Raw genomic sequence first — 22686 nt, 5'->3', positions numbered from 1 at the left:
TTGTGATTCCTTGAAATAGCAAGTGACTTTTCAGAATTTGAGAAAACAAAGAAAGAAAAGACCATATAAAATGAAAATGAAAAAGTTATCAACCTTTTAAGTGTTGGCATTCTGAAAAATGTATTGTAATCTTCAGTTCCTTAGCCCTACATTTAAGTATGTAACTACTTTGGAAGGATTTACTTTTTAGTAAAAATCTGTAGTTTGACCTACATAGAAGGAGACAGCCATTATATGAAAATTTTAGAAAAGACACCATATGCTTAATGCGGACTGTTCAAAAAGCAATTTAAATATTAAATCACCAATTTTAAAATGTTACCCTTACAGCTGTTGTCAGTCCCAAAGGTCGTGATGCCATGGGTGGAAGGAACTTACTTGTTGAGCTCACCTGCCCTGCCCAGTAACAGCAGATGGCACATTTTCCAATGTGTTTTCACACTTTGGCAGTACAAACATTTATAATGAAAATTCTCATCTGAACCTTCATACGTAAGCCATGTGATTTAGTGTCAAAGGATGTGCCCATGCAGCAGACTCTTTAGTTGCCACGAGTAGGACAAAATAAAGGACTGGCAGTACCCTTGGACTTGGAAGGCATTTGGGGAAGATTTTGCTGGTCCATCCAAATTTTCAACTGTAGCTAGTTTATTTGGAGTAAGGATTCTAGATCTATTGTTATCGGACTGATAGCAATTTATACTCAACCTTTTAAATGTTTTAAGCGGCTTGAGGTCAGATGCCCACATTTCTAGTCACTTGCGGTGAGTGCAAACACTTTACTTTTCTCTTGTTTGGGGAGCACTCTCTGGCGTGAGTGCGTCTCACCCTGGGAGTTTTGAGGGCCAGGCCTTCCAACCATCTGGAGGATCAGAAATCCACTCCATCAGACTTCTATGAGCAACTGGTATGAGAGAGGTTGTCAGTTCTTGGGTGGGGTTCAAAAAGCCATCTGATTTGAGTTTAATCTTCAAAGTGGAGAGTTAATTCGTTTACTCATTGGTTAAGCCTATCTTATTAAACTGTGGGAAGGATTTTTTTTTCTTTCTTTGAAAGTTTGTGTAACTGGTTGCTCATGTATCTGATTTGCTAATTCTAGGAAAGAGTCTGTGGTAGTGGTTTACATTTGTAATGGTTTGAAGTTTCAGAAATTCGAAGTCAAACAGTGAAAATTTAATTGTCCTGATTTGTAATTGATAGACATAACCACTGATCTGCTGCCGGTTTATCGTGGCTGTTATCCATGCAGTAGTGGGGCTACTCTCGCCTCATTCGTGTATCAAAAGAAGAGTCATATTTTAATAAAAAATCAGTAAAATTCACATTTTGGGAGTAGATTAAACCAAAACACATGCTAGTGTGCACAAAGCCTGTTCAGTCAAATGTCCTTTGCAAAAACCTATTTAGTTGTTAGTCTTCATTGAGCAATTAACTTTTTGAGCTTGATAAAGAGAAAAAACAAACATTAAGAGGCACATGCATTTTTAGCCAGGCACGGTGGTGCACACCTGTAAATCCAGCATTTGAGAGGTTGACACAGGAGGATCCTTGCGAGTTCGAGCCCAGCCTGGACTACAAAGTAAGCTCAAGTCCAGGCTGAACTGCACAGCAAGACTCTGTCTCAAATAGACAAACAACCACAACAAAACAAAAACAAAAAACACCCTTTAAATCCTAGAAACACTTGCTTCAGCAAATATTTGTATCATACTAAGTGCTTTAGAAGAATTTTAGCAGTTGTGAATCAGTGATTTAGGGTTGGGTTCAGATGGTTAAAGTGTAATGGATGGGGATTGGAAAGTTGATGTTTTTTATTGAGGGTCACAAATATGTAATAGCACACTGCAACACTGAATGCAACTCTAATGTAATGGAATCAGTTCTGGGGAAGTCTTAAAGGAGCTCATTAGTTCAGTGTTTTAAAATATTGATAGAAATTTATATCGAGGACAAGCTGATCACATAAAAGGAAACACAGTTAGGTCCTAATTTGGAGACACTTTTTCCATGCCTTTGCCTGAAGTTTGATTGTTCACACTTAAATTCTTTCTTTCCTGTGTTCTCAGTGTTGATTAGTGCTAATTTTTCTCTTCCCTTTCTTTCGTTACTTTTCTCTCTCATTTTTTTAATTTCTTCTCCTCCTTCTCCTCTTCTTCCTCCTCCTCCTGCTCTTCTTCTTCTTCTTCTTCTTCTTCTTCTTCTTCTTCTTCTTCTTCTTCTTCTTCTTCTTTTGGTAGTGGGTAACATCATATTCTTCTAAGAAAGTAATTGCCATTCCTGGTTGTTTCCAGTTATTCAGCTCTATGTGCTTCAGAATTGATTCGAGCAAAAGCCATAAAAAGCCAACCAACCAGGCAGACCTAGAAACCACCTTACAAGGTGGATTTTGGTGGAGGTATGTGGGCGTGTGGACATAGTTATGTGCTGATACTATTGACCGTGTGATATATTCTTTTCTTAGTGTATATTTCTACATGTTTTCTTACTTTTAAATAAATGTTTACAGATCTCTAGGGGGTACTCCTGTGCTTGTGGCTTACTTGAGAAGAATCTTGTATTTTTCTAGGATTCTTTGAGTTTTCTCTTGACATTGATGTGACTGTGTCACCTGCAACTAATATTTAAATCTGGGTGTGTATTTTGTGAAGAAATGATAGACATCTGTTTTCATAGGTTTTAAAAATATTCTATGACTTGGTCAGAAATTTATTTTAAAAAATAGACTTCTATAGGCCTTTTAAAATTGATTCTTATCTGTAATCCTAACATTTTGATGTTATCCTTTTTTGAAATATTTTTCCTATAGAATTTTGAAGTTTTGCTTCAGGTGGTAAAGAATGATCTCAGACTTTTAGCATTTCATTGTGAACCTTGAAATTTCCCATTTCTGTATCTGATATATATATTCTTAGGCTTGAACACTGTATGTTACGGCTAGAAGTTAAAAAGCACAGTAGTAGTATGAACTCTTCCTCTTGTTCTGTACATCGTTGGAGATGGTTCTTTAGCAATAGGAACATTAACTAAGCCCCACATGGGAGGCATCAGACCCTTGTTCCAGCGGGCAGTTGTCCTCCCTCTATTCCTTTGGTGTAAAAACCAGCAGCCAGCACACCTTTAAGGTGATTCTTAATTTTTGTTTCTTTGGTTCTGGCCTACCACTGTCAGTTATGCAGTTTCAGTTAGTCCCGGTGGGGCAAGATCATTTGCCAGAGCACAAAATGCATGGAGAGAAGAGAGACCTGGGATGTGGCAAGCATCACTTACTATGATGCTAATGTCTGCACGTCAGGTTGGCACTTAGGCTTTTTCATAGGAAAGCTTGTGTACACCTCACTTAGCTTACTGCCCGTGGATAAATGAGATTGCCATATCTGATCTTGTTGGGCAATGCTTAAGACAGAATGCAAAGTGTTGGAGAACGTGTTTAGTATACTGCAGAGATCTCAGACTTTCTAATAAAAGGTTATTGGGGCCCTAAAGATTATTGAGACTCTTAAATTTTGTTTATGTGGACTATATTTATTGATATTCACCATGTTAGAAACTGAGAACATTTAAAAACATTGGATAATATGTGGTATAGTAACTATTGTTATTTTCCTATCATCTTGCTACATTTTTTAAAAAATTTTATTTTGACAGTATACAACAGAACAAGACAGAATAAAGTCAACTAAGATCATACAGTGACATTGGTACAGAACTTCACAGCAAGTTACCAGGATAACAGTAATAAGTATCACAGTATATTTTGTTATCTTTATAATAGTTGTTCTTTCAATCACATATATCTAGATGAGATGAGATATAGAACACTATAGAACTTAACAGAATATTGACTAGAGCAGTACCATTAATCCGAAAAGAGCAAAACAATAATAAAAATATTTGTCTTCAAAGAGATGGTAGAAGGAAGTCCCCCTTATTTGCTATGGTCAGCCTCCCAGGAGATGCTCAGATTTCTGGTTCCCATTTGCTAATGGGGGAGGGGAGCAGAAGGGGGGGTAAGGGAAGTGGGATATTTGACTCTAGGCCGTGCATCAGTAGGTTCACTATTGCTTGGCAGGGAGGCAGGCTGGTTGTTTGGATTCACAGCGTCCTAAGTTGCTATGTGGTATGGATCTCAGGAGCTGCTGCTGGTTCTCTCCCTGGAAGGGCCTCAGTCTGCCACACTGCCACCGCTTACCAGGGAGGGGAGGTGTTGCTTGGCTTCCCAGTGTCCTAAGTTCCAACATAGCGTGGATCTCAGGAGCTGCTGCTGGTTCTCTCCCTGGAAGGGCCTCAGTCTGCCACACTGCCACCGCTTACCAGGGAGGGGAGGTGTTGCTTGGCTTCCCAGTGTCCTAAGTTCCAACATAGCGTGGATCTCAGGAGCTGCTGCTAGTCATTTTTTGTCTTTTTGAGACAGGGTTTTGTTGTATGTTTCAGGCTGACCTTGAACTTACTATGTAGTCCAGGCTGGCCTTGAACTCGTGACAGCCCCACAAATGCTGGGATTACAGGTGTGCACCACCACACCTGGCATTGTTACCTTTTTTCCATTAAAAAATTTACTGATCTACTTACAACAAAGAAATTAATTAAATGTTAATATAAACAAAATATATTTATGACAATTGCATGTTTTTCTTGTAAACCAAACAATGTTAGTATTGCTGTTGTACAGTTTTGAAAATCTCTTAAATGTCTGAATCATGAGAATACAAGTATACTCTTGTCTGTATATCCCATTTTTTAGGATATATTACTGTGATTTTGTTGAAATGTATGACTATCTGATATTATACAGGTATGTAATATTTTTGATAGCGTTTCAAATAATATTGGATATGCTTCTTTGATATCCTACCAAAATATAGTACGTGGTAGTTTCTTAGAGATTGGTTGCAATGTAGAATAGGAAACTATCCAGGATTGTTTTCTTGATCTGTTAAAATCCAATGGATCTTTCACTCATGTGTGATTTTTGTAATATTATATGTTGGTCATTGGGAAAAATCAATTCACTGTGTTATATAGATCTTACATATGTCGGTCTCTGATATAATATAAACAAATTTTGTTTGTTAATATCACTATCAATTTCCCAGAACATCCTTCCAGTGCTATGAAGCTGTTAAACGACCATAGCACATAACAGATTTTCCAAAATTTTTCGATTTGCTCCAGTTTTATAACTGGCAACAAACCACTGTCAGTTATTTCCCTTGAGATGATAGTATAAGTTGGTTCAGTTTGAGAAAGTGCCTTTCACAGCCTTAAATCGGAATGATCGTAATCTGTCTGTGAGGTGTTCTTTCAGGTCAGCATGCCGACCTACCAAAAAAGTGTTGGGTCCTTTGAGCTCTGAGCTCGCAGGGGTGTGTCAGTACTGTAGTCTGTGGTCTGTGCTTAATGTTTTGTACTGTCCTTTCTGTGACTCAGAATATAAAACGTTAAGATTTAGCAAAATCATTGTTAGGGCTCCATCAAAGGCATTCTTTGTTTGAGGGGTGGATACCAGGGACCCAGCTCAGGACCTCACAGTTGCCAGGCAGGCACTTAGCCCACTGAGCTAACGCCCCAGACTGTAATCAAAGGGATTCTTCACTGGAACTGGACTTTCTTTTTAAACTGTGAGTAGGTAATAATGAAGACTACAGTGACTACTTGTACAATTTAATGCCAAAGCCTTGACCTGTGATCAAATGCCAGGAGTTGCACCCACCATTTCTTCTGAACCCTAAGTGCAAATGTCATCCCAGGAAAAGAGGCATATGGCACTTTGCTGTTGTGAAGAAAAGTATTTTTTAACCTATAGACTTTCTGAAAGGATCTGGGGAACCTTATGTGTCCATTGAGTATGCTTGAAATGTCAGTGTACTGTAAAGGAGTGTTAGACTTGTAATCTAACTTAGAGACAAATCAGCATACAATTTATCTGTAACATATGGGAATGCATTCAATAGTAGTTGTGTGCGTAATTTAAAGATAAATAACTCAAGAAGTTTTCCTTTATATTTAAAGCTTTATTCTATATTATAATTTTTTAAATCTTAAAGGTACAAAACTCAAACAGTGCAGTGCAGTCATGTGTAAGAAATGACTTGTACCCTACGTCTACCCACCTTGGCTTTCCATGTGTATTTCTAGGCCTGTTTGACGTCATGTGTTTCTTTCAAAAATAAATCACAACATTGATATTACTCTGAAACCTACTTTTAAAACATAGTAATTTTATATAGGCATCTTATTACAACTGTTACTCAGTATGTCTCATTCTTTAACCTGAGTTCAATATTTAATAGCAAGTAAATACTATACTTTATTTAGCTCTTTCCCTAATGTTGGGCATTTGCATTGTCTCTAAGTTTTGGATATTGATGTTGTAGTGAACGTCTTTGTGCATAACGTCTGTATATTGTGTAGCATTTCTGTAGTCCAGCTTGTCCAGGTGGAATTGTTTGGTGTACACATTGAACATTATGGGGAAAGTGGCAGCACTGTGCAAAATGGGGCTTCTGTGGTTATATAAACTGGGCTTGAATTCCTGACTAGTGATTTCTCTGCCCTGTGACTTTAGGAGTGTTGCTTAATACCCCAAGCTGGAGTTAGTCTTATAAAGGGGAGACAGTTTTTTCCTTGCATTGAAAAGAACAAAGTTACGTGAAATCTGACATCTCTGAAGTGTCTTGCATGGTACCTGGCATGCAGCAGATGTTTAGTTACTAGCAATTATTATTATAAGGGTCAGCTCTAATTTAAGCCAGAAGATGAGTGTTTCATCCAGGACATACCACTGGAGGTACCACCTGGGCACATCTCAGGTATCAATTCTTCAGGCCTGCTTTCATTTGCAAAATGATGGTGTTAAATTAGGTAACCTCCCATTGATTTTCAGCTTTTTTGTTTTTACTCCTTTACATTTTATTTACCATAAACAATAAGTACATCAAGTACTGAAGAAAGGCTTTTTGTAAGGACGTAAAGCTAAATACTGAAAAATTATGCTTACTCCTCCCACCCATGCCAGTTCAACACACTGGTATCATTTATTTTCATAAAGGCAATTTCCAGAGCATCAGAGTCTCTTCAGAGTTTTAGAAGAGTGTCTTTGCCTTGTAACTTTAAGTTCTCAAACTGTACACAATCATCTTAAAGGTACAAAACTCAAACAGTGCAGTGCAGTCATGTGTAAGAAGTGACTTGTATCCTACGTCTACCCACCTTGGCTTTCCAGCATTCACAGTATCCCCAGTGTGATCTATATTTACATGATCCTATTTCTAAAAATCTGTATTTTCCTTTACCCAGAACTTAGTTTTAAATGCATTTATGAAGACTTCTACTGAGCTCAAAGCATGCAGGTATTTCAGTCACCTACATGAAGCTGGATATTGAGACTTCTTCATGATGTCAACTGATGTCCTTTTTCACTCATCCCAAGTATCTCCATATTTGTTTACTGTGACTTTTTTTTGCACTCTTTCTTGCATCGACTGGACTGAGGGGCCAGTCTTTTGTGTAAAAGTCACTTCATATGACTCTCTGTTCTTTTGTCTTAATTCCTCATGGGTAATGTGTTTTCTTTTGGGGCTTTCTTCAAGGTTAGGATCAGGTCCTTGGGCAGTATGATCAGAAACACCAGTGGGAGTGGATTCATTCATAGAAGCAGTGAATGGAATTGGCTCATAATGAGGAAGCGTCTCCTTTTGTATGTTGTCTGCTGCAGGGGAGGGTACAAAAGAGGACTGACCACTCACATTGGAGGCATATTTTGACTTTTGAGAATAGGGTCCAAGTGGTGAAGATTGTCATGCAGTCCTGATCGTAAAGCTTGTCGAAGAGGGGAATTTTTGAGATTCTTGAACTTTACTTGGCAAGTCTTCATATAAGAAAGTTTTCCAGCAAAGTATCCCATGATACAAGCAAATGTAAGTATAGGGATGGAACCAAATCTGGGATGACTTGAAAAAATTCCTTTACTAATTAGTCCATGAGTAATCAACATACTTGAGGCAGCCAGAGGCTCAGATCTGAACCAGAAGCTTTCATCCTTGTGTTCTGCAAACGTTCTTCTGTCTTCCTCTGTTGGAATGTAATCAGCCCCTGTGAGGGGAATTGGTCTTGAAACTTCTGCATTCGGCTCTCAAAAATCAGCCTGCCCATTCCTCTTTCCTCCAAATGCAGCTATGGCCAGGGCATGTAGATGCCAAGAGACGGGGGCAGAAGCTGGGAGAAGACCCTAAAGGAGGTGGGGAACTGCAGCCAGGGCAGGGGATGGACTGCCAGCAGCTGCCAGCCTTGGGAATCTTTATCATGGCTTCTAATAGTATGAGTATTGGCAGTAAAATAAGCAACAGAAACACATACATACAGGATTACATAATGTAATAGGCAGCTATCTATCTGTGTGCATATATACATAGAAGGATAGATAAATACAGATACAGATATAGATAATGTTTTCCTAAAATAGTTACTTGGCATTTTTCTCTCCCTCCTCCTGTCAATATAATAAGATGTTATGGTGATGCCTATTTTAGAAATTAAAACTATCTTTATCTTTTGTAGAGTATAAAATGTGATTTAAATATAGGTAATATTTAAACTTTATTTTAAAACTGATTTTTGCTCACTTTAATGAAGATCATGTATGTATTTCTTTCTCTTAAATCTTTATTATGGGGGCTGGGGATTTAGCTCAGCGGCTTAAGCGCCTGCCTTGCAAGCAGGCAGTCATGAGTTCGATCCCTGGTACTGATAAAAACGAAAAAGACAAAAAAAAAAAAATCTTTATTATGGACAGATCCTGAATGTTGTTAAAGGGTCACTCCAAGCAGGCTATAAATGTGGCAGATATTTTTACGACAGTACTGGCAGCCTGTCCTTTGACTTGATTTCTTTGTCCTTTCTCAGCTTTTTTCTGATAATGAATTTTTTTTTTGGTCTGTGCTGAGTATAGATGCTTACATTTTATCTCTTCTAGGTTACATGATTTTTATTAGTGCTATTATTGATTAAAAAGGAAAAGTCCACAAGTTTTAAGAATATTACAAATTCTATTAAGGAAAATCATGATGTTTAAACTGAAAGTTCTGAGAGATGTGGTTAGGGTACATCTTCACTCTGATTTTCTGTCCTTGATTGGTTTTGTGACATTGATACTGTTCCCAAACTGTTTTTTTTTGCATTTTCAAGAAAGTGGATGTTTTTATGCAAAGCCAAGTGGTCTCTAAAATGGGCAGTTAGTTATATTGGCAGAACTAAAATAAAATTCTGAAATCCGTAACCTCATTGCCTACTGCATTGTCTTAATAACTAGAATCCTTTTTTAGACAATTTTTTTTTCTGAAACTAAGCCACACTGATAAGAGATGGTTCTTATACTTCAAACTAGTTATAGCACCTTAAACTTGATTCATTTTTGTGAAAATATTTTCTGGAATTGTGACTTTTAATTCTTCATTTTTGATTTCATTGTCCTCAAGCAAGACATGCCCATAACTATTTTGGGCCATTTTGATCATTCTGTACACTTACAGTTTCATTCTTAAAATTTGCACTTCTCTGGACAAACTTGCTCTTGTGTGCTCTGCCTTTTGTTACAGTATTTGGAATTCAGAGGGTTGAGCTGTATTTCTCATTAATTAGAAAGTCTAATGTTGTGAGTGACAGGGAGCTGGACCAGTAGGGTCTCTTAGAGCCCTTTAATTCCATAATGTCCTTGATCTGATGAAGCGGCACAGTAATCTCTTCACAATTTCCATGACCAAGCCATCTGCCTGCATTAAAATAAATCCAATCTGCTTACTCCTTCAGTGTCTAACAAATATTCTATAAACTGATGATGATGAGGTCCATGAACACAAAAATAATTTGCAGTCTTCAGCACTTCCTCTCGAATTCTCTGCGCATGGGAGCAGTGGGAGTTGGCATGGCAGCTCCCTGCCCCGCTGGGGTGCAGAGCACTGGCACTTTTTCCCAGGCCTCCGTGATTACCCAGCTGCGGCAAGTGAACTGATTCGCTTTCCCATGTTTAACTGTTTAAACTTCGAAAACCTTTGCTTATCCTACTTCATGCATGTTAATTTTGCAAACATATACATATATATTCATTTCATTTTACTTATATGTTTAGAGAGAGGAAGGGAGGGACGGAGAGAGAAAGGGAGAGAGAGAGAGAGAATGAATGAATCACAGGCAGACTGAGTTTGCATCTAACCCTGCTTCTGATATTGTCCACACTTACAGCCTGTGTTGTATGTGGTAGTGCCATGCTGTTAAGGGCTCCATTTGATGGTCTGTGTAGAAGCAAAAACTGTTCTTTTTATTCACACCTGAAAGCCACCCAATCTCCAAAAGCTTTCTTCACTTTTGTAAGAAGTTAATAACCTTATATAAAAGCTTCCAGCAAATTAGTGGTAAAGAGCGTTTCCTCAAACTGGTAAGAGGGATCTATAAAAGTTCTGCAGCTGACAGAGAGTGAGTATTATATTAATGGTGAGAGACTGAATGTTTCTAACTGGGTGGGGATATTGGGTCTCACCACCTCCAGCCAGCACAGTGCCACGGAGCCCAGCAATGCAAAGGCTGCTGTCTGTGATTGTTCCTGTGCTTGAAGAATATCCTTTTGCATTTCTTATACTGTGTATCTGCCTTTGGTTTCATCTTTTGTGTATCTTTCTTCCCTTTAAAACATAAATGAATTCTCCCCAATGTTGTGTACCTTGTGTCTTTCCAAAAAGAAGACTACTTTCTCTTTACTTTGGGTTCTCTGCATATATAGGTATTTCTTTTCTGGCTACTTTTAAGATTACTGTGCAGTTTGGTTATGATATTTTCCTAGTTTGGGTATTTGTTATACTTGGGTCTCAGTTAACTTTTTGTATTTATTAGAGTTATATTTTTCATTTGACTTGAAAACTGTTGGCTATTATTTCTTTAAACGTCTAGCTTCTTCCTTTGTTTTGTGTGAGGAGGTCTTCAACTGTACATGCAATTATGCATGAAGTTGTTTTTAATCCCATTACTGTTTTTCTTTCCATGTTTTACTTTTGGTAGTTACTTCAAGTTTGCTCATCTTTTCTTCTGAAATATCTTAATCTGCCTAGCTTCTCTTCACTATGTTATTCATCTAAGAATTTGTGGCTTTTGTCTGATGAAGTTTTTGTTGAGGCTTCATATTTTCTGCCTGTTTACCTCTCTGAGAATGCTGGGAGTAATGAATGATATATAGTTATAATATATATATAATGCTGGGAGTAATGAATGATATATAGTTATAATATATATACATATATATATATAGTTAGAATGCAGAATGCAGTTAATATAAATTTTTTAATGTCTTTGTTTCCGTCGTCTGTGTTGGTAACGTAATAATGAGTACGAATACCTGTGAATGACCTTAGTCTCCGGCTCCTGGAAGGGAGACTAAAACTTCACAATTTTCTGGGTTAACAGGAGTGATTTTGTTATTTGTAAACTCTGTGGATCAAGCCTGCGTTGGTGCTAAGACCTGAGATTTCTCAGAGAGGGGGTGTGTCACCAGAAAGACTAAGTCTTGCTAACTGACCCAGCAAATACAGTATGTGCATGTATTCTAACCTGTGTACATGTGTCAAATTCAGGGATGTTTCTACTTGTGAACAGATACAGCTTACTGATGTCTGCAGCTCAAATCCATTGCCACATGCATCTTTCTAGTCCCCATCCCTCAGTATCCATAAAGTCCTACTGCAACAATAAGGAAAAAATCTGTATCTCTACTGTTTGACAACAGTGTGCTTATTTAATTACAGTGTACAAGTTTGATCCTGGTACCAAAAAGATAAAAAGGTACTACCAATAAAAAATTAAGTGTATATTGCATCATTGCACGAGAATTGTGAACCCGTAACTGTGACATAACTTTACTAGCTGCAGTGGGTGCTTGTGCCAATTTGTTTGTCTTTTGGAATGTGCCCATTCACAAGTTGTTTACATCAGCACTTTTCCTACTATTTCCTTTAACAAAATTATTTTCTATGATGTAATATGGTTAGATCCTTTTATCATATTCTGCATTTCACCGCTGGCTGCCTTGACATCCTAAATTATTTTCTATAATTTGCACATAGTAAGGTGCATTATGGGTTTTGACAAATGCATGATGTCATTCATTCACAATTGCGGTGTCACACTGAATAATTTCAATGCCTGTAAAATCCTCTGTGCATTACCTCTTCACTTTTTCCTCTCTCCACACCTCTAACCACCAAACTGTTCTCTTTATGGTTTTGTGTTTAGAAAATCCATTTAAAGATCTTCATGTTTTGTGCACTTTGGCCATGTATCTTTTTTTTTTTATCACAGAATAATATTCCATTGCATGGATGTGCCACATTTGGTTTGTCCATCTACTAAAAATATCTTGGTTCATGCTAGCTGTTGGTAATTATCTTAAGTCACTTTATATTTCCAACAAATACCCACCATCCACAGTCCTTGTAAAGTATGCAGTCGATGTTTTTTGGTATATTAAATTATTTCTAAAAATTATGTTAAAATATATACAACATAAGTTTTATTATCTTACTGTTTGTGTTTAAATTAAGTAACATTAAGAATGTTCAGTGTTGCGCAGCTAGCACATTGTCTTTCCAGAAACTCGTTGATTACTCCCCGTAGATGCTCTGTGAATTTAAGTAGTAACTCCCGTTGCCACCTCCCTTTAGTCCCTGGGAATCTCTACTCTGCTCACTTTCAGCTGTATGAATTTTACCTACTCAGGTGTCTCATCGAAGTGGAATCATAAAATGTTTGTACTTTTTTGTCTGGCGTATTTCACTTAGCATAATGGTTTCAAGGTTCATTACTGTTGTTGCATGTATCTGAACTTAATTTTTAAGGATAAGCATTCCTTGCGTGTCTTATCTCTATGCTGTATTTTGTTTATCACTTCATCCATGGATGGACATTTTTTTTTAAACCAGTTTTAAAAATTAGGAAGGCTGTGTGTGTTCCCACCTAACTCCCAACTTGTGGAGTTTTGAAGAAATATGTTAGAATACTGACACACTGTTGCTTATTTGTATTGCAAAATCTTTTTCTCTGTTTTTTTTTTTTTTTTTTTTTTTTTTTTTTTTTTAACTAGCTTATTCTGGAGCCTAACAGAACAGGCATTCTTCATTTTCATTGGTTCAGTTTTTTTGTGTCTTACTGTTTTATGTGTTTGGAATTTTTTTTTTTTTTTTTTTTGCCTGTTCTGATGTCATGAGGATAGTCTTGGTTATCTTCTGCAGGTTACACTATTGTCACTTTTATATTTTGGGTGCAGTCTGCCTGGAGTTGATTTTTCAAGTGTGCGTAGAGTGGGATTTCAAAGACTAACACTTACTGTTTGTGGTAGGCTGCCTGTTTACCGTTTACCGTTTAGTGTTGTCTTTTTTGTTAGACAAATTCTTTGATGTGTTCTGGCACTTTGTTTTGTCTTCAGGACCTAACTCAGTGCTGTGCACACGGTGGATGATCAATACGTTCTTAATAATGGTTATCATTCCCTGAAGACTTACATCCCCAAAGACACACAGAGCCTCAGGCAAAATGCTATGAAACCTGAGTTTGCTCTTAAATAGTGCTCACTGTTCCTTTTCTTTCCACAGCATCATTTTCTTTCTTGTTTCCCCCCATTGCTTTCTTCCTCCTTTGTTGCCACTAGCATCTTAACACCGTTACCTCTTCCATTAGAATGGTCTTCTCTTTGGAGCTGAGGTTAAGCTTTTGATCTCATATTAATGTTTCCATTAGATAGTAATTTCTTTAAAGTAACAATTTTAGTAGTAATAGTCCCTTGCATTGTAACGTATCACTACCTACATACCTATGTTTGTTTTGCACAAAGGAGTTCTTGCTTTCCTTTTCCCTTCTCTTCCTCCCTTCCTCCCTTTGGCTGGGCCTCACACCTGGGCCTTGTGCATGCCAAGTAACTGTTCTCCCACTGGGCTGCGTCTTCAGCTGCATGTACATGGGATTTTGGTGTGTAGTCTGAAGATCCTTTTCAAGGGAAGTCACAGAAATTTTGGGCAAAATTTAATGTTGACTTCTGCCTCACATGAGTGCCTCATCTACTTTTTAGAACATATTCTTCTATTTTCCAGTATACTGCTGAACTCATTCTGTACACACCACTGTGGGTTAGTCAGAGATAGCATGTTACCTAATTTTAAGGAACTTAACATACATGTAACTGTAGTTGAAATTACGTATACAATAGTTACAATTTGAAGATTTATATGAACCCAAAAAAGGAGTAATGATAGAATACTTGTCAGGATTATGTGAGGAGCTAGGAGGACAGAGACATTGTTGTAAAAATGTCAAGAGGAAGAAAGATAAAGCCAGATACTCAGCAGCCTCGCGTACTGCGGGACCTGTGTTTCAGCGTCTGTGGGAGACAGCAGCACTTCTTATGTCTTTAGCAGTTAGAATGATGGGGGTAGACTGATGAAAAGGAGCTGGTCCATCCAGCCTTGCGGTTTAGACAGATTGCTGTGCTTTTGTCTGGGTAAACATGATTCATCTCACTGCAGTGCGATGTGTTATAATAGTGATGTGAGTGAATATATTCTCTTGCTCAGCTCTCATTCTTGTCATCCTGCCATTTCATTCCCACGGTGGTCTGGTTCTCCATTCTGCGTGCAGCGCAGCTGGCCACTCCCAGGATGTGCAGGGTCACGTGATGACATCGGGGATGAGAGGGGCGCTCGGAGCCTCAGAAGCCATCACAGGTGTGTGAGAGGCCTGCCAGTGTCTGAGCATCCTGGGAAGACACCGACAGAGGATTGCGATTAGGAGGAATTCCTATGCAGGAATTTCAAGATCAGTGTCTTACTCTGTCATTGTTGCTATAGCAGAATGCCATTGACTGTTTTATAAACCATGGAAATCTGTTTCTGACAGTTTTGGAGGCTAAGAAATCCAAGATGAAGGTACCTAGCAACTTTTGTGTCTAGTAGGGTCTATTTCCCAGTTCATAGTCATTTTGTGGTTGCATTTTCATGTGACAGAAGCACCCGAGGAGCTCTTTGGCTTTCCTCTTATTAGCACACTAAGCCCCTTCCCTGGAGCTCCACTCTGTGACCTAATCATCTTCCAGAGGCATCAACTTCACGTAGCATGACACTGAAGGTTAGGTTTTAACCTATGAATTTTGGGGGTGGGTAGACATTTACTCTAGGGTAATCAGAGGGAATGGCCAGGGTCACAGTATGAAGGGAGGGAAGGGACATGCTCACTGCTATTCTGATTCAACAACAATGTCCACAGAAAGAACCACCACAGAATACTGGTTCCCTGTCTGTGGCTGGTTCCCCTCTCATCTCCCTTGGAGAGGCAGTGATACGGCAAGGGACTGTCGGGAAGTAAAAGCAGGGCACAGAAAACAAATCTGATAGGCTGAAATCTATCTAAGGCCTGCAAGGAAACATGGACAGATTACAGTACTTGAAGAGGATGTTCGGAGTATCTAGCCAGCGATGACTAGATTATCCTGAATCTAGGGCTCCTGCTGACTCCTGCTGCCATGTGGAATGGGGGTGGGTTGGCGAGGAGGGGGCTTGAGAGGAGACAGACTCTGCTTCTTTGCATATGCTTATTTATTAAGCAAGTGAATGTAAATTTGCATATTGCAGTCCTGTTGATACAATCTGATTTAGATGCCTGGCCTGTCTCACGGAATCTAGACTCCTCATCTGGCCAGATGCACCAGTCTTGAGCTCTGTCCCAGTTTTTAAGTAAAGCTGATCTACCAACATGGCAGCAAATGTGTAAGCAATTGCGAGAACCATACTACAGGGCTTTATTGAATCTCAATAAATGATCTTTTCTTTCAAGAAAAGCCTCTTTATTTCCTTGATCACTTGGAGTGCTTTTTTAAAAAGTACTTGAATTTGGCAGGCGTTTTCTGATGCTGCGATGCCCACAGTGTACTGAATGTGGTTAAACAGCCTGGAACACTGGAGTTGAATAGGCTCTGCACACATGTGCCAAGGGTGGCCAGCCAAGGCATGCTGCAGCCTGTGCCAGCTGCCACCACTACCTCTGCATGCCTCCTTAAGTTGCACACATTTATTCTGCTTTTAATGTCACAAATTTCTAGTCTGGGTATCAAGTTGTTGGATGCTCACTGTGTGCTATGCATTGCCTGGGGATTTATGTATGTTTACTCCCTGATCTTCAAAGTAAGCTAAGCATTAGTCTTATTTCCAAGTAAAGAAACTGATGATCCACTTACAGAGCAGAACAAATTTCAATTCCTGGAAATAAATACCTGGGAAAATAAGGGAAATATAGAAAGGGTCAGTACTGTGACATGTTCAGACATCAATAAGAAGGTTACATTTTTATTTCTAAGCTCCATTTGATTCTGGAGGTTTTGTCTTCTAACTGGGGGAGCGTTTGGAAAACGTTTATAGCAGTGATCCCCAACCTTTTTGGCATCAGGGATGGGTTTTGTGGAAAACAGTTTTCCTGCAAACTAGGTTGGGGAAAGGGATGGTTTTACGATGATTCAACTTAGTTTCTATTATAATCACATTGTAACATACAATGAAATAATTATAAAACTCACCATAATGCAGAATCAGAATGAGAGAGCCCTGTGCTCATTTCCCTGCAAGTAGATGGTCTCATCTGGGGGCAGTGGGAGACAGTGAAGCCTAAAGTGAGCTGCGTATGTCCAGTCTATATTCTGTCATCGTGTTTTGGTTGCTACCTCTGCAGAAAACCCTCCTTCACAAACCAGTTCCCTTGTTATCAGTTACCCTTTTCTCAGTATTGATAAACTTGTCAACCTGGATTGCATGCCACAGTGACTCATGAATCCGAAAGGTCGTGCCTGCATATCCTTTGCTGTTTCATGAGTTTATCTAGTTAATTTCTAGCTAAAAGAGGAACACATGCCACCCTTGGAACCACAGCCTCTCCTAAAACTTTACCACAAATGTTCTTAGCAGCAAGCAAGATAAAATCTTCACAAATAAGGCAGGGTGTTGGAAGCAGACTTCTCAGTACTTTTGTGGGAGCTCAGGATATTTTGCATTGACTTTAATCTAGAATTCATAGGGATTTGAAGTTGTCTCACATATACTTATTTATGTTAAAGAGATAAAAATAAAACAATTTCAGGACAATTTAATATATTGTGCATTTTTATCTTTAAATTAGTTACTCAGAGTACAAGATACTGGCATTTAATCATCCAAAAACAGCACAAATCTTTCTTTTCAGTGAACTTAATAAGAGAAATTAGTAGCATAACTATATCTTAATTATTTTATATACATATGTATTTATTAATTTTGCTTTTACTTTTCTTTTGTTCTCAATGCCCTCATACCAGTGTTCTTTTTGAAGTTTCTTCCCATTTTACAGTATATATCATACATTTTGATTCTTCTTTCAACTTTTCACACAAGGAAACAATATGAGGTTTACACATGAGTCTGGTTTATTTCGCTAATGAGTATGATCTTGAGTTGCATCTATTTATCTATAGAAGCCACCATTTTATCATTCTTTATGACTGAGTAGTACTCCATTGTATAAAGATAGCACATCATTTTGTCCATTCCTTGGTTGATGGGCATTTGGATAGCTGTTAAACATTTTGATGCTGTAAACATGGGGGTGCACATATATTACTGTGATACGATGTTTTTAATTCTGGGAAAATACCTACAAGAGGAATTGCTGGATAGAAGGAAACCTTCAATCCTAGTTGGTTGAGAAATCTCCACCCTGATTTTCACAGTGGTTGTACCACACTACTCTCCCAACAGTGAATAAGGGTTCCTTTTTCCCCACAACCCCTCCAGCATTGTTATTGGTTGATTTCTTAATAATAGTTACTCTTCCCAGAGTGAAATGCAATCTCAGTGTGTTTTAATTTATATCTCTTGAGTAATCAATTATGTTGACTATTTTTTCATTTGTTTATTTGCTGTATTTCTTCATCTGAAAAAGTATATATTCATCTCAGTTGCCCTTTTTTTATTTGGGTCTTTAGATTTGGGAAGTCTGATTTTTTTTTCCTATGTTCTCAATAGTAATCCCTTATCTGGGAAACAGCTGACAAACATTTTCTCCCACATTGTGGGTTTTCTCCGTACTCTGTTGGTGGTTTCACTTTCTGTGTAAAAACATTTTAATAAAATGAGATCCCAGTTGTTGATTCTTTGTGATAGTTCCTGTGCCTTTGGGGTTTTATTCATAAAGTCTTTGCATAAGCCAACGTCTTCAAGGGTTTTACTTATCCTGTCTTCTAACAGATTTAATGTTCTATTTTAATATTGAGATGTTTGATCTGTTTTGAATTTAGTTTAGTGCATGGTGAAAGATACGGGTCTAGTTTTAATCTTCAGCATATACAGATCAAGTTTTTCCATTTATGAAAGAAATTATCTTTCTTCCAGTGAATTTGTTTGCCACCCTTGTAAAAAATAAGGTAACCCAATATGTCTGGAATTGTTTCTGCATCTTGTACACTGTTCCATTGATCTTCTGGTCTGTGTTTTTTTTTGCCATACTGTGCTGATTTTATCAGCTTTGTAGTGTAATTTCAGGTTAGGAATTATGAAGCCTCTAACCTTGCCTTTGTTGCCCAGTGTTGCCTTTACTATTCTAGGTCTCTTCTGGTTCTGAATGAATTTTAGCATTGTTTTCTCTAATTCTGTGAGATATGCTATTGGAATTTTAATCAAAATTGTATTAAATCTGTATAACAATTTTGGATGTATGGCCATTTTCACTATATTGGTTCTTCCTACCCAAGAACAAGGAATACCTTTCCATTTTCTGATATTCTCTTCATCTTCTTTTTCAGAGTACTGTAGTTTTCAATGTGTATATCTTTTGCATCCTTTGTTAGATTGATCCTAGGTATTTAATTTTTGGATGCTATTGTAAAGGGTGTTGTTTTCCTGATGTTTTTCTCAGTGTGTTCGTTCATCCTCTACAGAAAGGCTATTGATTTTTGAGCGTTTATTTGTATCCACCTACTCTACTGAATTTGTTTATAAAATCTAGTGGATTTTTAGTGGAGTTTTGGAGTCTATGTAGAGTATCATATAATCTGCAAGTAATGATAATTTCTTCAGTTCCAGTCATATTCCTTTTATTTCTTTCTCTTGTCTGATTGCTCCAGATAAGGTTTCCAGGACCATGTTGAATAAAGAGTGCATACAATGGGCATCCTTGTCTTGTTGCTGATTTTAAAGAGAAAGCTTTCAGTTTTGTCCATTTAGTATGATGTTGGCAGTTAGTTTGTCATTGATAGCTTTTATGAGACTGAGATAAAGACCTTCTATTCCAATTTTCTGTAGGTTTTTTGTCATGAACAGGGGCTGGAATTTTGAGATGATCATATGGTTTTTGTTTTTGGCTCTGTTAATATGGTGTATTACATTTATTGATTTATATATGTTGAACCATTCCTGCATCTCTGGGGTGAATCATACTTGGTCATGGTATATAATCTTCTAGACGATTTGCTGTGTTCTATTTGCCAGTATCTTATTGAGGACTTTTTGCATCTACATTCATTATGGCCTGTATTTACCTTTTGCAGTTGAGTCCTTCTCCAATTTTGGTATCAGGGTAATGCATGCTTCCAGGAATGAATTTGCAAGTATTGCTTCCCTTTCAATTTCATTAGCTAGTTTGAGAACTAGTGGTGTTAGGTCTTCTCTAAATGCCTTGTAGAATTAAGCAGTGAATCTGTCAGGGCCTGGGCTTTTCTTTTTTGGTAGGTTTTTAATTATATCTTTGGTTTCATTGATTGATATTGGTTTATTTAGGAATTTTGTATCTTCTTGATGAAGCTTTGATACTTCATATGTATCTAGTAGTCTATTGGTTACTTTTTACTTGTTCCTAGGACACAGTACCCAACATTCAAAGTTAAAGGGGATAAGACTTACTTAGCTCACAGTTTGTGGAAGTTTCAGCCCATAATCAGCTGGTTCCAAGCAGGATGGCGTGGCAAGAGGGCAGCAGTTCATGGCAGCAGCAGATCCCAAAAGGAACAAGAACAAAAGAGGCAAAACGGGAGGAGAGTGGAGAGAAGACTCTTTCTGTCTCTTATGTTGTATATAGGCTACACCCACTTGAGTGTAGCACACCCATAATCCCAGCTTTGGACCATGAATCAATCACAAACTCTAGAAGTCTATTCCCCCCTCCCCCCCGCCCCATGACTGCATAAGGTTTTGGGGGTGGGCATTCAGACACAAACCATAACAGAATCTTTCCATTTTAATGGATTTTCCATCTTACTAGATGTTTTCAAAGTACATATAGATGATCTGGATTTCTACAAGGTCTATTGTGATTTCACCCTAATTGCATGAATTTGAGCCTTCTCTTTCCTTTTTTTTTTTTGATAAAATTGGCTAAGTGTTTTTTAATCTTAATCTTTCAAAGAACCAACTCTATAATTCATTGATTCTTTGTATTTTTATAGTCTCCAATGCATTAATTTCTGCTCTTATCTTTATAATTTCTTCCCTCGTACAAGTTTTTAGCTTAGCTTGCTCTTCTTTTTCTACAAGTTTGAGGTTCACAATAACCAACAATTAAGTTGTTTATTTGCACTTTCTCTGTTTTCTTGATTTGAGTATTTACTGCTATAAAATTCCCTCTTAGGACTACTTTCATTGTGTCCCATAAGTTCCTATATGTTGTATTGTTATTTTCACTTAATTATATACTTTCTAATTTCTTGTTGAATTGTATCTGTGACCCATTGGTTGTTCAGGAGGGTGCTATTTAATTTCTGTTTATGAGATTCTTGTAGTTTCTTTTGCCATTGCATGCCAATTTCATTGCACTATTGTCTGATAATACACATGAGATAATTTCAGTTCATTTGCATTTATTTAAACATTTTCTGTGAGTGAGAATGTGGTGTATTCTGGAGAATGTCCCATATGCAGCTGAGAAGAATGTGTATTCTGATGTTGTAGGATGGAACACTCTCTGGACATCTACTAAATCCGTTTGTTCACAGATTTGGTTCAGTTCTAATATTTCATTGTTGATTATTTTGTCTAGTTGATCTGTCTTTTGTGATGGTGGGATTTTGAGAGTACCCCATCGCAGTTGTATTGATGCTTCTTTGGCTTTTAATGCCTGTTAATATTTGTTTTATGTAGTTGGATGCACTGGTATTTGTTGTGTATATATTTTTGATTGTTCTCTCTTCCTCTTGGATTGTTCCCTTTATAAGGTTTTAGTGACCTTCCTTATTTCTTTCAATCAGTTGTGGCTTGAAATTCAATTTTTCTGCCAATAGATTAGCTACTCCTGCTTTTTTGTGAGTTCCTGTCACATGGAGTATTGTTTTCCATCCTTTGACTGAAAGTGAACTTCTCTTTGAATTAAATGTTTTTCTTGTATTCAGCTTCTTGTTGAATCTTGCTTCTTGATCCATCTGCCAATCTGTTTCTTTTGACTGGTGAATTGAGACCGTTATGCTATTTTTCTGTTGTTGGCTCTCCATCTTTTTTCCCCTCCCTCTGTTTAATTGTTTGTCTTGCTTCTGATGGAGTTCATGGGGTTGTAGTCCTTGTTATCATTTTTCAGAATGCCCTTCAAAACATTTTGGAGAGCTGGTTTGGTGGTCATAAATTTCCCCAGATGTTCTTTGTAATGGCAATATCTTATTTCTCCGTCAGTTTTGAAAGATAGTTTTGTAGGATACATCAATATTGGTGGAAGGTGATTTTCCTTTAGAACTTAGCTCTCATTGACTTAAGGATTTGTGCTGAGAAGTCAACTGTGATTCTATTGGATTTCTTTTCCTTTACAGATTTTAAGATTTCTTTCTTGTGTTGAATTTCTGAAATCTTGACATGATATGCCTGGCTATAGATTTCTTTCTGATCATGGTTAGTTGGAGTTCTGTATGCCTCACTTAAGTGAAAATTCTTTTTCTCTACCAATGAAGTTTGCTGCCATGATATCTTTGAATAGTTTTTCATTGTTTGTGCTGTGTCTACTGTTTTCATTGACTCAGTCACTCTGATTTTTCTTTGTCTTATCTTGCAGCTGTTGGATTGTTTTCTCAATGTCCCTTTCTCTTTTTAAGAAATCTTTCATGATCACTAACCACAAATCTGTCCTCTGTATCTGAGATCCTATTCTCACATTTGGTTTATTCTGTTATGAGTACTTTCAATGGAATTTTTCTTTTCCTAGATAACTGCTTGAATCTGCCTTATGATTTCCATTTCTTTCCTATTCTGAGCATGCATGACTTCCATAATTTTATTAAGCTCTTTATTTTTTTGCCTATATCTTCTCTAGAGTCACTAATCTCAGTTTTCATTGTGGGCCAATTCTCTGCCATTATCTGAGAAATTATTTCTGATTTGATTTTTTCTAGAGCCTCAGTCAGTTGCTTTGTTGTTACCACTTCAGAGAGGCCAGGTGGGAGGCTTTTGGATTATCCCTAGTTGTGCACTGGGTTTGCCTTTGGTGAACTGTTTGTCTGGGGCTGCATCTTGTTTAAATGTCTTCTCATTTTCTTTCTTTTTTTCTTTTTTAATTTTTTTTTTTTTTGTCTTTTTCCTTTTTATCGGTACCAGGGATCGAACTCACGACTGCCTGCTTGCAAGGCAGGCGCTTATGCCGCTGAGCTAAATCCCCAGCCCCCTCATTTTC

The 22686-nt window shown here is 37.7% G+C and overlaps 1 protein-coding gene and 1 pseudogene across 2 annotated transcripts in view; one reads left to right on the top strand and one right to left on the bottom strand.

The window, feature by feature from the left end:
• Igsf11 (immunoglobulin superfamily member 11) overlaps positions 1–22686 on the top strand; it is a 154610-nt gene that overhangs the window by 2691 nt on the left and 129233 nt on the right. The gene's annotated exons all lie outside the window — the stretch shown is intronic.
• LOC134470301 (OCIA domain-containing protein 1-like) lies at positions 7416–14711 on the bottom strand (annotated as a pseudogene).

This window comes from Cavia porcellus, unplaced genomic scaffold, assembly GCF_034190915.1.
Source record: "Cavia porcellus strain 051 isolate PalLab524CR breed Dunkin Hartley unplaced genomic scaffold, mCavPor4.1 scaffold_15, whole genome shotgun sequence".
In the NCBI taxonomy this organism is placed as follows: domain Eukaryota; kingdom Metazoa; phylum Chordata; class Mammalia; order Rodentia; family Caviidae; genus Cavia; species Cavia porcellus.
The sequence above is the reverse complement of the archived record's forward strand: the minus strand, read 5'-3'. Positions and strand labels throughout refer to the sequence as shown.